This window comes from Loxodonta africana, chromosome 16 (assembly GCF_030014295.1).
Source record: "Loxodonta africana isolate mLoxAfr1 chromosome 16, mLoxAfr1.hap2, whole genome shotgun sequence".
NCBI lineage: Eukaryota > Metazoa > Chordata > Mammalia > Proboscidea > Elephantidae > Loxodonta > Loxodonta africana.
This window is the reverse complement of record NC_087357.1, coordinates 63,569,793-63,584,177: the sequence shown is the minus strand read 5'-3', so window position 1 is coordinate 63,584,177 and position 14,385 is coordinate 63,569,793.

The window sequence follows — 14,385 nt, the reverse complement described above, 5'->3', positions numbered from 1 at the left end:
ACAGATACATAGCTGAAATACTCATTTCCATTGAAGCAAATCTGACTCATCGTGACCCCACAGGACAGAGTAGAACTACCCAGCAGGGTTTCTAAGGAGTGGCTGGTGGATTTGAACTGCCAATCTTCTGGTTAGCAGCTGAAATGGAGAAGACGATTTTCATAACCTTTTAAGAACTTCTGCTCTCTTTGTTTGAACATTATGAAAACCAAGGTAACCTCACGAAAAGATCAGACTGGCTTTCTGTTAAATTCTGGACCAAGGCCCCTCAGGTGAATAAATATATAATTCAGTTGAGAGAATGTATAATTTAGCAGTTATGTATTCTCAAGTTTTGATTCATCCCATAGAAAAGTTTCTTCAGGCAATTATTCATTGGACTTTTTTATAGGTAACAGCAGCCACAGTACTAGCTTTAGGGAAGACGTTTTTGGCCACCACTCAGATAGCCAAAAAACTTCACTGTGTAGAACCAAGTTTAAAGAAAAAAATGATTTCTTCCTAATAATATCTCTCTTACGGATAATGTGGGAGAGCAATTTATAAGATTATAGACTTGAACAGAATGATTATACACTGTGGAAATTCCATTTTCCTGACTGTTTTGAAGGCAGAACTGCTAGAAATATCAAGAAACAATAAAAACAAAATAAACGCTCTATTTTACAACATGTTGCTCGGTTTGGAAAAATAATTGGATTCTATGATGAAATAAATCAGCGATATAGTTTGAGTAAGATTCAGGCTATAATAAACTGTTAATTGTTAGTTGTTTGGTAAATTTAATTGCCACAGCATTAATTATATTTTTGCTTAAAAATCTAGATGGTAAAGCATGTAAAATTTTAAATATTCATTAAATATGAAAAAAATACTTCCTGTTAAAGTGGATAGAAGAAAAAATAGCACTTATCTCAGCATTACAACTGTCTAAAAGGAAAGTAAAAAACGAATAAGCCAATTAGCCTCTATGATAAATTAAAAGACATACACAAAGCTGATTATTTCACTTAATTTATTAAATACTTTGCTTTTTGTTTGTTTTTGTTTAGTGAACTGTAGTTGAATAAGTCATCTTAAAAATGTTAGAATAAATTGACTAATTTAATAATAAATGTTAACTTCATGACTGGAAAGGGAAATCAATTTTAGAAAGATACTAATTGGAAAGTATTTTTAAAGTTCTCTTAAATGTAAGCCCAAATTGATGTCATAAGCCATCTAAAGAAATCAATTATATAGGTATACACAATAATCTGTTTATTAGAAGTTACCCATTGTCATTGAGTTGATTCTAATAGTGACCCTATAAGACAGAGCAGAACTGCCCCATAGGGTCCTTATCAGAAGTTACATGGTAACAATTAGCAAATCTCTTCGTAATTCCAGAGCATAGACATTCTCCAAAATTTTTTGTTAAGTGTAAATATCTTCTGCTTGGTTTCAGTGTATTCAAATTATTTATAACTTTGAAGACCCAGTAAATCATAATATTTTCCTGTATATTACTATCTTTAGCTAATCTGTTCAGTATTGTCCTATTTTAAATTATACTTTTTATCAATAATGAATATTTGCATTAAAAGATTACAAATTTAGTCAATCAAGTTATCTCAAATATTTTCATTTAACCATTACTACGGTCTTTATTAAAAATAACACTGAGAAAAATTATGAGTTTCGTTATCTACATACAGTTCCAAGAACATTTATTCTCCCAAACAGTAAGGTAACTAGACAAATAGACAAACAGAATCAATAGTATGGAACAGACTATTCGTGAGTAGCCTTAATATTATAATTGCTTCATGTGAATAAAATGTAGAAATGAAACTCAGTGGGTAAATGGTGGAAGATGCAATAAATTGAGCTGAGAGAATTGGATAAAAAAATAAAAATAGATATTGATAATTCAGATATGACTTCAAAAAGATTTAATACTTGTGCACATCAAAAACACAATTGAAGTAGAATTAAAGGCAAACAAGTTAGAAACAAACATTTGATCTAAATATGCTAATTCTTACAACATTTTTAAAAAGTACCAGTAAAAACTGATAAGAAAATCACTACGTCTTCAATAGAAAAATGGTCAAAGGCCATAACAGATATTCCCAGAAAATCCTCATAATGTGTTTTTATTAGTGACTATTTTGTCCCGGTGGTCCACGGACCTACTCTATTCACTCTGAGCCCCTGCTAAATAGTCTCATTCGGATCCATGCCTTCAATTCCTACACAGATGGCCCTCATATTTGTATCTTCAGCTGAGAATTTTCCTCTGTGCTCCAAATGGTGCATGCATATAAACAAGCCCACTTGAAAGTTGTTTTTTTTTTTTTCAGTTTCTCAAAGGCAGCTCACACCCAAATGTCTAAAAAAAATCCATGATGATATCATTCACAGAACTTGCTTTCTTCCATGGCTTCCATCCATATCATGATAACAGCCAGAAACCAGAGTCTTCCTTGACTCTGCCCTTTCCCTCACCCTGAATGCCCAAGGTGTCTCCAAATCCCATTAAATGTACCTCCAAATATTTCCATCTTTTATCTCAAATATATTCCTACCTTGTCTTCCTGCATGTACATGAGTTTCCTTCTGATCTGTTTTCCACGTAAATTTTTCTTCCCTCTTTTTTTTTTTTTTTTTAAAGCAAACCAGTTATTGTCATTTTCTGCTTAAATCTTTTCCATGGCTTCTCATTTAGATTCAAAAACAGGATTTAAATGGAATCTGGTTCTTTATATTGATCTATATATATCTCCAGTTTTATATGAGCCAAATGGTCAAATCTCTGTATCTGCTTCAAGTATCTTGGCTTTGCTGCAAATGAACTAAATTTTCTTCCTCCAAAGAGTCTTTGTACACTTTTTTTTCTCTCCAGAACAACATTCTCTGCTCTTTTTGTCTAGTACCAATTACTCCTCCTTTAGTCGGTTCACTGACTTCACAGGAGTTTTATATGAACATCAGAGGAAGTCTGACTTTCCTATTATGAGCACTCATATCATCTTGTGTTTGTCACACTGTGGTGATTCGTGTGTTGCTGTGATCTGGAAGCTATGACAGTGTTATACCAAATACCAGCAGGGTCACCTTTGGTGTACAGGTTTCAGGGGAGCATCCAGACTAAGAAAAACTAGAAAAACGGACTTGGAGGCTTACTTCTGAAAAAAATTAGCCAGAGAAAACCCTACGAATAGCAACAGAACATTGTCTGAGATAGTGCAAGAAGATGAGCCCCTCAAGTTGGAAGTCACTCAAAATACAACTGGGGAAGAAGGGCTGCCTTCTCAAAGTAGAGCCAACCCTAATGTTGTGGATGGAGTCAAGCTTTCGGGATCTTCATTTGCTGATGTGGCACGATTCAAAATGAGAAGAAACAGCTGCAAACATCCATTAATAATGGTATTGTAGAGAATAATTTGAATGATGTTTCAAGTTAAAACAGAGAGGTTCATTAAGGGTTTAAAACAATTGCAGTTGGGGAACTACGTAGTCCACTGAAAATGGAACCAAGCAGTCCCAGGGCAGTTTCCTTATACAAATATTCTTATGGGGTAAAAAGAGGAACCAAACCATAGGAAGGGCAATTACAGGAAAATCAAAGAGTAATAACACTCCGACTGGTTACAGATTATTAATAGTGTAGTTAGTCAGGGGTTAAGTGTCAGTCTGTTGACCAAAAGATTGGCAGTTCAAATCCACCAGCTGCTCCTTGGAAATTCTATGGGGCGGTTTCTGTCCTAAAGAGTTGCTATGAGTCAGGATCCATGCAATGGCAATGATTTTGTTTTACTTTTTTTGGGGGGTGGGGGTGGGTTAGTTAGTGATTGCAGATAGTTTCAAAGGGTGCTTAGATCCTGGCCACGAAATCCTTACATGTATTTTCTTTGCCTATTTTGAAAAAAATCTTGTTTTTAGCAGCACTCTTCCTGAGTACATTTATTTTGAGGGGTACAGACAATCACTTGGTTAAGATTGTTCGGGGCTTATGGTTTCACATCCTGGTGTTGACCACCAAGGAAAAACAAGTTTTCCTCAAAAAACATAGCTGTTAGTCTAGAAATACAGATTAATATTAGACAGCATGGTCAGCATATCATACCTCTGTCTCACTGACTGCACTGAAAGTTGCCTTTTCCTGAGACATTTCCCTCTTTTTGATCGAAGATCTCGTAGAGCATCTTTTGATCACTGATGAATTAAGCAGTCTCTCTCACATGGGCACACTTGCTACTATTGTTTACTCCAGTGGCTGCTTGAATTATCAAGCATGTAAGACCTCAGATGCCACACTGTAATTGCAATGGAGCATCACTGAGTGTTTTCCTTATATCTTGACATAGTGGAGTTCTCCTCTTCAAACCAGGCTAGCCTCATGTTGTTTACAAAGGAATAACTCATCTTCTGCAAGGTTTTCCCTAGCTTCACCATGCGTTAGAGGGAGACACTCTGTTGGGCCTCAAAACAGGAAGGGAAAGAGGTGGCAGTATCAGGTACAATGGATCAGAAGCACAAAGGCTGACTTATTTTTTTTTCAGTCCCTCAAGTGGGGTTTCAACAAGGTCATCACTAACCTGGGTGTTTTCTATATATATTATCTTTTTCATGGACATCATGTTAGTTTTTGAGGTTAATTTTATGCAACATTTAACAGTGTCTTTTATGATGACAATGACCATTAAAATCATAATTTCAATGAATAATATTGTCTATAAAAGTGGCATTTGTAAAAAAAGGTCTGGGTTCACAAGGGAAAAACTAAAATGTCAAAACAGTAGATTTATGCTAAAGATGCAATTTGATAATGATGAAAAGGAAGGTTTAACAACAAAAAGAAAACTAAGAATTTTGACAGCTCATATCTGAGATATCTAATTTGTCCAGAAATTGTGAGAAATAAGTATAACTCACATCATGGAACATGAGACCAATAAGGTAGTTGATCTGTTCAATTAACAATAAGCAAAGGTACTAGGCAGCATTAACTTCTATCACTTATATGGGAAAAGCATTATATCAAAATATGTAATAATTTGAAGTTTCTAGAGTAAAGCAATTAAAAATCTAGCAAAGAAACAAATAGTAAAGCAAAGAAATTAATATAAGTAAACTTCATCTATGAGTTCAATTTAAGTATTTTTTAGTTTGCTCAGTCCCATGTAGCTGATTTTGACACCATCTTATTGTGGAGCAGCTGCAGTCTGAGAACCCATCAGCTTCTACATAAGAGTTCTGGAAATCATGATTTGCTCTAGTCATAATCCTTTTCACAAGTCTAATATAGTCCATCTTTTTGTTGAAATACTTTGTTCAAACATCTTCAGAAAATCATCAAAGTAAAGATTTATCTGTAGATAACAAAACTTAACATGGTCATGATTAATTTATTATAATAATAATACTCTTAAAAATGAAAGACCTGATAGAAATTAATTTTAAAAAAGTTATGCAAAGCCAGATAAGGTCAGTTCAGACTAAAACATCTCTAGATAGAATGATAAACTTATTTTCAAGGATCTACAGATATTTCACATAATATTCTTGAGATATAATACCATATAGTCTGGATATAGCAAGAATATACCAAGATTATCAAGTCACTTAAATATCTGAAGAGTAGTAAAAAAAGTTTCATGGGTAAACAATATGAATTCCCCAGTCAAACCATTGGCTTTGGTGATGCTAGATTCAAAACAAATAAAGTTGCAAGTAACTTAACAACTGAAATTAAAAAATTATGACATAATATTATGTGTTTGCAATCTAGCATCAGGTATATATTATTAACATGTAAATTCTAACTTAAAGAAAATTTGGTGTTTTTTTTTTTTGATTCAACAACATGTTCCAGATAATTCATAACATTTTGAATAAATCCTTCGGTCTTTTTATGAAGTTTTAAAGTTGTCAGAAGTTTATTACAGATTATTGTGAAACAATACAAAATTTATTTAATGCAAAGACTTTAAAGGTAAAAACCTTAGTCTCCTCAAAACTACAAGATGAGTTTCCAAGGAGTGCCTGGTGGATCTGAAATGCCAACCTTTTGGTTAGCAGCCATAGCTCTTAACCACTATGCCAGCAGGGTTTCCTATTTTGACTTAGGAACTTTATTTTAATGAGGTTGAACTCTTATCTTTGAGGCAGATTGTATAAATAATATACCTCTTAACTTAGTAACTAAGGAAGATTTTATTTTAATTGTGAGAATTCAATTTTTTCTTTCATATGGTATTTGACATTGAAATCTACTAAACCTTTAGTTTCAATAAATAAGAACTTTAACCATTTTAAATAAATTTCTTTTTAAAAATTCTCTCCTAGCTGTTTGTAGTTAGAAAAGTAAAACCTTTTTTTATTAACAAAATGAATTTATCATTCTCTAAAACTACTGAGATCTTTTAATTTTGCAAGTGTTTATCATTAAACCTACTAGAAATATTATAACTTAAGTTTAACAATACTATTTAGAGATTGGAGCCCTGGTGATGCAGTGGTTAAGAGCTTGGCTGCTAACCAAAAGATTAGCAGTTCAAATCCACCAGCTGCTCCTTGGAAATTCTATAGGGCAATTCTACTCCATCCTATGGAGTGCTATGAGTCGACAGCAAAAGGTTTTGATTTTGACATAGAGGTAGAAAAATATTACCTTTTCTTTTGCATGTTTTATAGAATCTGATTAAGAGAGGTTTTGTGAAGAGATAGTTTTGGAATAACTTAAAGGCCTGTTTGTACCAGTTAAACAAAAAATTTGTCTTCTTCTGGGCAGTTTTAAATAGACCATTCTGTAGCTACCATAGGCCCAACTCACGGCTTTTAAGACAAGATAAAACTTAGACACAAGAATTATGTAAATTTATACTATTTGTTGAGAACAAAGAAGTACATTATGAATTTCATGAAATTAATCAAAGCAAATCTGGAAAACAAAAAAATGCAGACTGATAAACAGACATTTATCAATAAGCAAATAGGTAAGCTGTGTTTTGAAAGGAAAAAAAAAAGAGAGAACAAAGGTCTGATGCAGAAAACAATATCCTTTTCTTCTTAAATATTTATTTAAATTTTTCTTTGGACTACAGATGACAGTTAAATTTAGATCATTTATTCCTTCCTTTTCATGGTAGGCTAAAGAACTTGGCCCATCTCTGACTATTTTCAAAGACCGTGAGTGTTTGGAAGGTAGACAGAATCATTTCTAATTAATGACTCTCCTTTTTATAGTTTTAGTGTTATTAAAGGAAAAACTTCTGTTAATTCCCCAGGGGCTTGTGCTGGCCTCCTGTGAACAGTAGAGAGTTGAATTTGTTCCTGTTTTCTCTTTTTTTAACTTAAAACTTTTTTTTTTAAGATGACCTGGTTTTTACCGTAAACAAACAATAGATTTGCAGTTTAAAAGATTGTTAGCTTGTATTTGAAGTTATTAGAGTTGTAAAGCCATAAGCTTATTTAGTTGTATCTGTAAGACTTTTTGTTTAAATTGTTCCTTTTGTTAGTTTTTTAATTCATAACAATCTTTATTTCTAGTACCCAGGTTCCTTGTAAGAGTTGTAAGTATCAGGGAGGAAAAGACTAGGTGGAAATTCATTTTCTCAAAATGATTATTAAATTTTAAATTATTTCCAAACACACTTAGTTGGTAGCATTTACAATAGTTACTAAGTATACTCAAAAACAATCTAGAACAACAACCCTAAAGACCTTAGCCTTGAAAACTTTAGTTTTAAAAGCTTAGTTTTTAGTAACACTGTTTCGAAGGCTTAGTAGTTTAGAATCAGGTTTACAGAAAGAGGATTATCTCTGAAGAGACAGAAAGAAAAACTTTCACCAATGAAAGCAGAAAGAGGAACTATACTTGGCAAGGCAGGAGGAGCAGTTCTAGAGTTCTACCAAGTTTAAATAAATATTATCTTAATTCTTTAAAACTGTTCTAAAATACCAATTAAAACTATTTAAGGCTCTAACTTGTTTAAAGTTTAGGGAGTTTAGACTCAATCCTAGTGGTGCCTCTCAATAATCAACCATTAATTAATCAAACAAATCAACCAACAAATCGACATTTTTTATATTAATTAATAATTAACAGTCCTAACAGCTTATGGGGTCTGAGGTTCTACAAACTCAAAAACTCTCAGATCAAACAATACTTGATTGCTGTTACTATAATGAAGATAAGATTTATATTCGTAATATTTGGGGATGTCTCCTCTGAGCAAAACAAAATGAAACAAACAAAAATTCTCAGAGAATTCAAATGCAAAAAAAAGTGAAATTGCATCTGAGAAGTTATTCACCCATTTGCTGTTTTTGTGGATGAGTTCTTGAAGGTTCTTGAGGATGTTAAAACTTCTCTTAGAAACTAAAAAGAGGCATGAAAAAAAATTTTTGTGTGTGTTTCGAGAAATGAAAGTAACTTTTTAGCAAGTGGACGTCAAAAGGACAAGAAAAATTCAGTGTTACAGAGTTTTGATAGAAGAGATTAGTTAGGACCTGTAATAGCCTTTGGGAATGCACCTCAGCAGCTAGGATAGCTCTCAGGAATTTTTCCAGTTTTTTTTTTTTTTTTTCCTTGAAAAGCAGAAATTAAGGTCTCTGGTGGCTTCTCCAGAAAAGAAAATTTATGTATACTTTAAAAAGCAGAAGTTAAAAGAATTTTCAGATTTTCAACTCTGAAAAATTCAAGTGTTAGCTCTGAAATCTCAGACTTTAGATTTTAGAATTTTCTTACATATTCAATTCAGCTTTAGTTACTTGAAAGTGTTCTGGAGCTTAATTTAAGACCACATATTATACAACAATAAAAACTTTACTAGCACAAATTTATATTAAAGTCTTTAAAGTAGCTGTTAGAAGCCTGGGCACACTAAGCAGTTTCTCCAAGACTTAAAAAACTGCCTTATGAGAAAACTAACTAACAACTGCTAGTCATGGCTTTTGAGACAAGACACACAAAAACTTAAACATGAAGTGGACCTAAAAAAAATTCTGTAAGGTTATCTCAAATAACATGCAAGATAACATATGGGAAATTCTTTCTGAACTTAATCGTTTTGCCAGATAAAGGCCTAGTACCTTATTTCAAATATATTAGTCTCTTTCATTGAAGAGTACTTAAATATGGGCAAAACATTTGAGGAAATAAAAATGGTGCACCACAGTTTAAAATAAAACTTAGATTTCTTTCAATTTTATGTCAGTGGATAGTAGTGTTAATCTAAAAATTAAATTACAGTGAGAAACCGTTCAAACTGATTTTAATTTAGAGACTCTTAGATCCTAATTCACTGCACAGAAAACTCTAAATTTCCCCTTAATGAGTGCACACCTTGGCTATTGGTACTCTCTATCCTTACTAAGATTGCAACCACACTCCTGAGACTTTTCACCAAAAATGCACCTGAAGAAATCTTAATGGGTGTTTAGAGAAAAATACAGCAAGTTCATAAATTCATCAAACAGCTTTTGTGAGAGCCAAAAGTAAGAGATAAAAGACTATTACCAGGGGCGGAGCCAAGATGGCAGACTAGGCAGACGCTACCTCGGATCCCTCTTACAACAAAGACACGGAAAAAACAAGTGAATCGATCACATACATAACAATCTACGAACCCTGAACAACAAACACAGATTTAGAGACGGAGAACGAACTAATACAGGGAAGCAGCGATTGTTTCCAGAGCCTGGAGCCAGCGTACCAGTCAGGTACGGCACAAGCACAGAGAGCTGCTCCACCCCCCTGAACTAACCCCGGGAGGGAGACCAGCCCGTTCCGCAGGCGGCGTGGGACGCAGCCAGTAGGAGAAGTCTCCGGGAGGCAGTGACTTGTCTTGGAGCAGGAAGAGCAGCGTCCCAGCTGGGGAACCATCTCGCCGGGATTTGGACTGGATGCAGGTACGGCATAAACACAGAGAGCTGCTCCACCCCCCTGAACTAACCCCGGGAAGGGGCCCAGTCAGGTCGTGCAGGCGGCATGGGACGCAGTCGATAGGAGAAGTCCCCGGGAGGCAATGACTGGTATTGGAGCGGGGAGAACAGCGTCCCAGCTGGGACACTCGGTCACGGCACAAGCACGGGGACCTGCTCCACCCATCTGAACTAACCCCAGGAGGGGGCCCACCTGGTTCGCGGGGGCGGCACGGCCACACAGCTGGAGGGATGAGAAGTCCCCGGGAGGCAGCGACTGATTTTGGAGTCGAGAGTGCACCATCCCAGTAGGGGAGCCTTGACGCTGGGCGTGGGGCTGGAAGCGGAGGATCTGACCGTGACTCCAGCGGGCCAGACCCCCCGGGAGCAATCTCCACACAGCCAGCACACATAGGCAACGCGCCCACGGGAATCTCAGATATAATAGTCATTCCAAGCAAGACAAGCAACTCTGGCTATATTCTGAGGTGCTACTCTCCTATCTCTCTGTTCCCTCCCCCACCCTCCCCAGGCGGCTTCATTAACATCCGAATAGCCTGAGCCAGAGGGAGAACTCTGATAGGGGTCTGACTGCATTTTTTTTTAGCGGATTTTCTGGAAAAACTAGTTTCCCAGTGATGGCTCGGAGACAACAATCCATATCAAACCACTTAAAGAAGCAGACCATGACAGCTTCTCCAACCCTCCAAACAAAAGAATCAAAATCTTTCCCAAATGAAGATACAATCCTGGAATTATCAGATACAGAATATAAAAAAATAATTTACAGAATGCTTAAAGATATCACAAATGAAATTAGGATAACTGCAGAAAAAGCCAAGGAACACACCGATAAAACTGTTGAAGAACTCAAAAAGATTATTCAAGATCATAGTGGAAAAATTAATAAGTTGCAAGAATCCATAGTGAGATAGCATGTAGAAATCCAAAAGATTAACAATAAAATTACAGAATTAGAAAACGCAATAGAAAGTCAGAGGAGCAGACTCGAGCAATTAGAATGCAGACTGGGACATCTGGAGGACCAGGGAATCAACACCAACATAGCTGAAAAAAAATCAGATAAAAGAATTTAACAAAATGAAGAAACCCTAAGAATCATGTGGGACTCTATCAAGAAGGATAACCTGCGGGTGATTGGAGTCCCAGAACAGGGGGGACAGAAAACACAGAGAAAATAGTTGAAGAACTCCTGACAGAAAACTTCCCTGACATCATGAAAGACGAAAGGATATCTATCCAAGATGCTCATCGAACCCCATTTAAGACTGATCCAAAAAGAAAAACACCAAGACATATTATCATCAAACTCACCAAAACCAAAGATAAACAGAAAATTTTAAAAGCAGCCGGGGAGAAAAGAAAGGTTTCCTTCAAGGGAGAATCAATAAGAATAAGTTCAGACTACTCAGCAGAAAACCATGCAGGCAAGAAGGGAATGGGACGACATATACAGAACACTGAAGGAGAAAAACTGCCAGCCAAGGATCATATATCCAGCAAAACTCTCTCTGAAATATGAAGGCGAAATTAAGATATTTACAGATAAACACAAGTTTAGAGAATTTGCAAAAACCAAACCAAAGCTACAAGAAATACTAAAGGATATTGCTTGGTCAGAGAACCAATAATATCAGATACCAGCACAACACAAGGTCACAAAACAGAACGTCCAGATATCAACTCAAATAGGGAAATCACAAAAACAAACAAATTAAGATTAATTAAAAAAAAAAAAATACACATAACAGGGAATCATGGAAGTCAATAGGTAAAAGATCACAATAATCAAAAAGAGGGACTAAATACAGGAGGCATTGAATTGCCATATGGAGAGTGATACAAGGTGATATAGAACAACACAAGTTAGGTTTTTACTTAGAAAAATAGGGGTAAATAATAAGGTAACCACAAAAAGGTATAACAACTCTATAACTCAAGATAAAAGCCAAGAAAAACGTAACGACTCAACTAACATAAAGTCAAACACTATGAAAATGAGGATCTCACAATTTACTAAGAAAAACGCCTCAGCACAAAAAAGTATGCGGAAAAAAGAAATTGTCAACAACACACATAAAAAGGCATCAAAATGACAGCACTAAAAACTTATTTATCTACAATTACCCTGAATGTAAATGGACTAAATGCACCAATAAAGAGACAGAGAGTCACAGACTGGATACAGAAACACGATCCACCTATATGCTGCCTACAAGAGACACACCTTAGACTTAGAGACACAAACAAACTAAAACTCAAAGGATGGAAAAAAGTATATCAAGCAAAAAATAAGCAAAAAAGAAGAGGAGTAGCATATTAATTTCTGACAAAATAGACTTTAGACTTAAATCCATCACAAAGGATAAAGAAGGACACTATATAATGATAAAAGGGACAATTGATCAGGAAGACATAACCATATTAATTATTTATGCACCCAATGACAGGGCTGCAAGATACATAAATCAAATTTTAACAGAATTGAAAAGTGAGATAGATACCTCCACAGTTATAGTAGGAGACTTCAACACACCACTTTCGGAGAAGGACAGGACATCAAGTAAGAAGCTCAATAGAGACACGGAAGATCTAATTACAACAATCAACCAACTTGACCTCATTGTCTTATACAGAACTCTCCACCCAACTGCTGCAAAATATACTTTTTTTTCTAGTGCACATGGAACATTCTCTAGAATAGACCACATATTAAGTCATAAAACTAACCTTTGCAGAGTCCAAAACATCGAAATATTACAAAGCATCTTCTCAGACCACAAGGCAATGAAGCTAGAAATCAATAACAGAAAAACTAGGGAAAAGAAATCAAATACTTGGAAAATGAACAATACCCTCCTGAAAAAAGACTGGGTTATAGAAGACATCAAGGAGGGAATAAGGAAATTCTTAGAAAGCAACGAGAATGAAAATACTTCCTATCAAAACCTCTGGGACACAGCAAAAGCAGTGCTCAGAGGCCAATTTATATCGGTAAATGCACACATACAAAAAGAAGAAAGAGCCAAAATCAGAGAACTGTCCCGACAACTCGAACAAATAGAAAGTGAGCAACAAAAGAATCCATCAGGCACCAGAAGAAAACAAATAATAAAAATTAGAGCTGAACTAAATGAATTAGAGAACAGAAAAACAATTGAAAAAATTAACAAAGCCAAAAGCTGGTTCTTTGAAAAAATTAACAAAATTGATAAACCATTGGCTAGACTGACTAAAGAAATACAGGAAAGGAAACAAATAACCCGAATAAGAAACGAGAAGGACCACATCACAACAGAACCAAATGAAATTAAAAGAATCATTTCAGATTATTATGAAAAATTGTACTCTAACAAATTTGAAAACCTAGAAGAAATGGATGAATTCCTGGAAAAACACTACCTACCTAAACTAACACATTCAGAAGTAGAACAACTAAATAGACCCATAACAAAAAAAGAGATTGAAACGGTAATCAAAAAACTCCCAACAAAAAAAAGCCCTGGCCCGGACGGCTTCACTGCAGAGTTCTACCAAACTTTCAGAGAAGAGTTAACACCAGTACTTCTGAAGGTATTCCAAAGCATAGAAAAAGACGGAATACTACCCAACTCATTCTATGAAGCCACCATCTCCCTGATACCAAAACCAGGTAAAGACATTACAAAAAAAGAAAATTATAGACCTATATCCCTCATGAACATTGATGCAAAAATCCTCAACAAAATTCTAGCCAATAGAATCCAACAACACATCAAAAAAATAATTCACCTTGATCAAGTGGGATTTATACCAGGTATGCAAGGCTGGTTTAATATCAGAAAAACCATTAATGTAATCCATCACATAAATAAAACAAAAGACAAAAACCACATGATCTTATCAATTGATGCAGAAAAGGCATTTGACAAAGTCCAACACCCATTTATGATAAAAACTCTTACCAAAATAGGAATTGAAGGAAAATTCCTCAACATAATAAAGGGCGTCTATGCAAAGCCAACAGCCAATATCACTCTAAATGGAGAGAACCTGAAAGCATTTCCCTTGAGAACGGGAACCAGACAAGGATGCCCTTTATCACCGCTCTTATTCAACATCGTGCTGGAAGTCCTAGCCAGGGCAGTTAGGCTAGACAAAGAAATAAAGGGTATCCGGATTGGCAAGGAAGAAGTAAACGTATCACTATTTGCAGATGACATGATTATATACACAGAAAACCCTAAGGAATCCTCCAGAAAACTACTGAAACTAATAGAAGAGTTTGGCAGAGTCTCAGGTTATAAAATAAACATACAAAAATCACCTGGATTCCTCTACATCAACAAAAAGAACACCGAAGAGGAAATAACCAAATCAATACCATTCACAGTAGCCCCCAAGAAGATAAAATACTTAGGAATAAACTTACCAAGGATGTAAAAGACCAATACAAAGAAAACTACAAAGCTC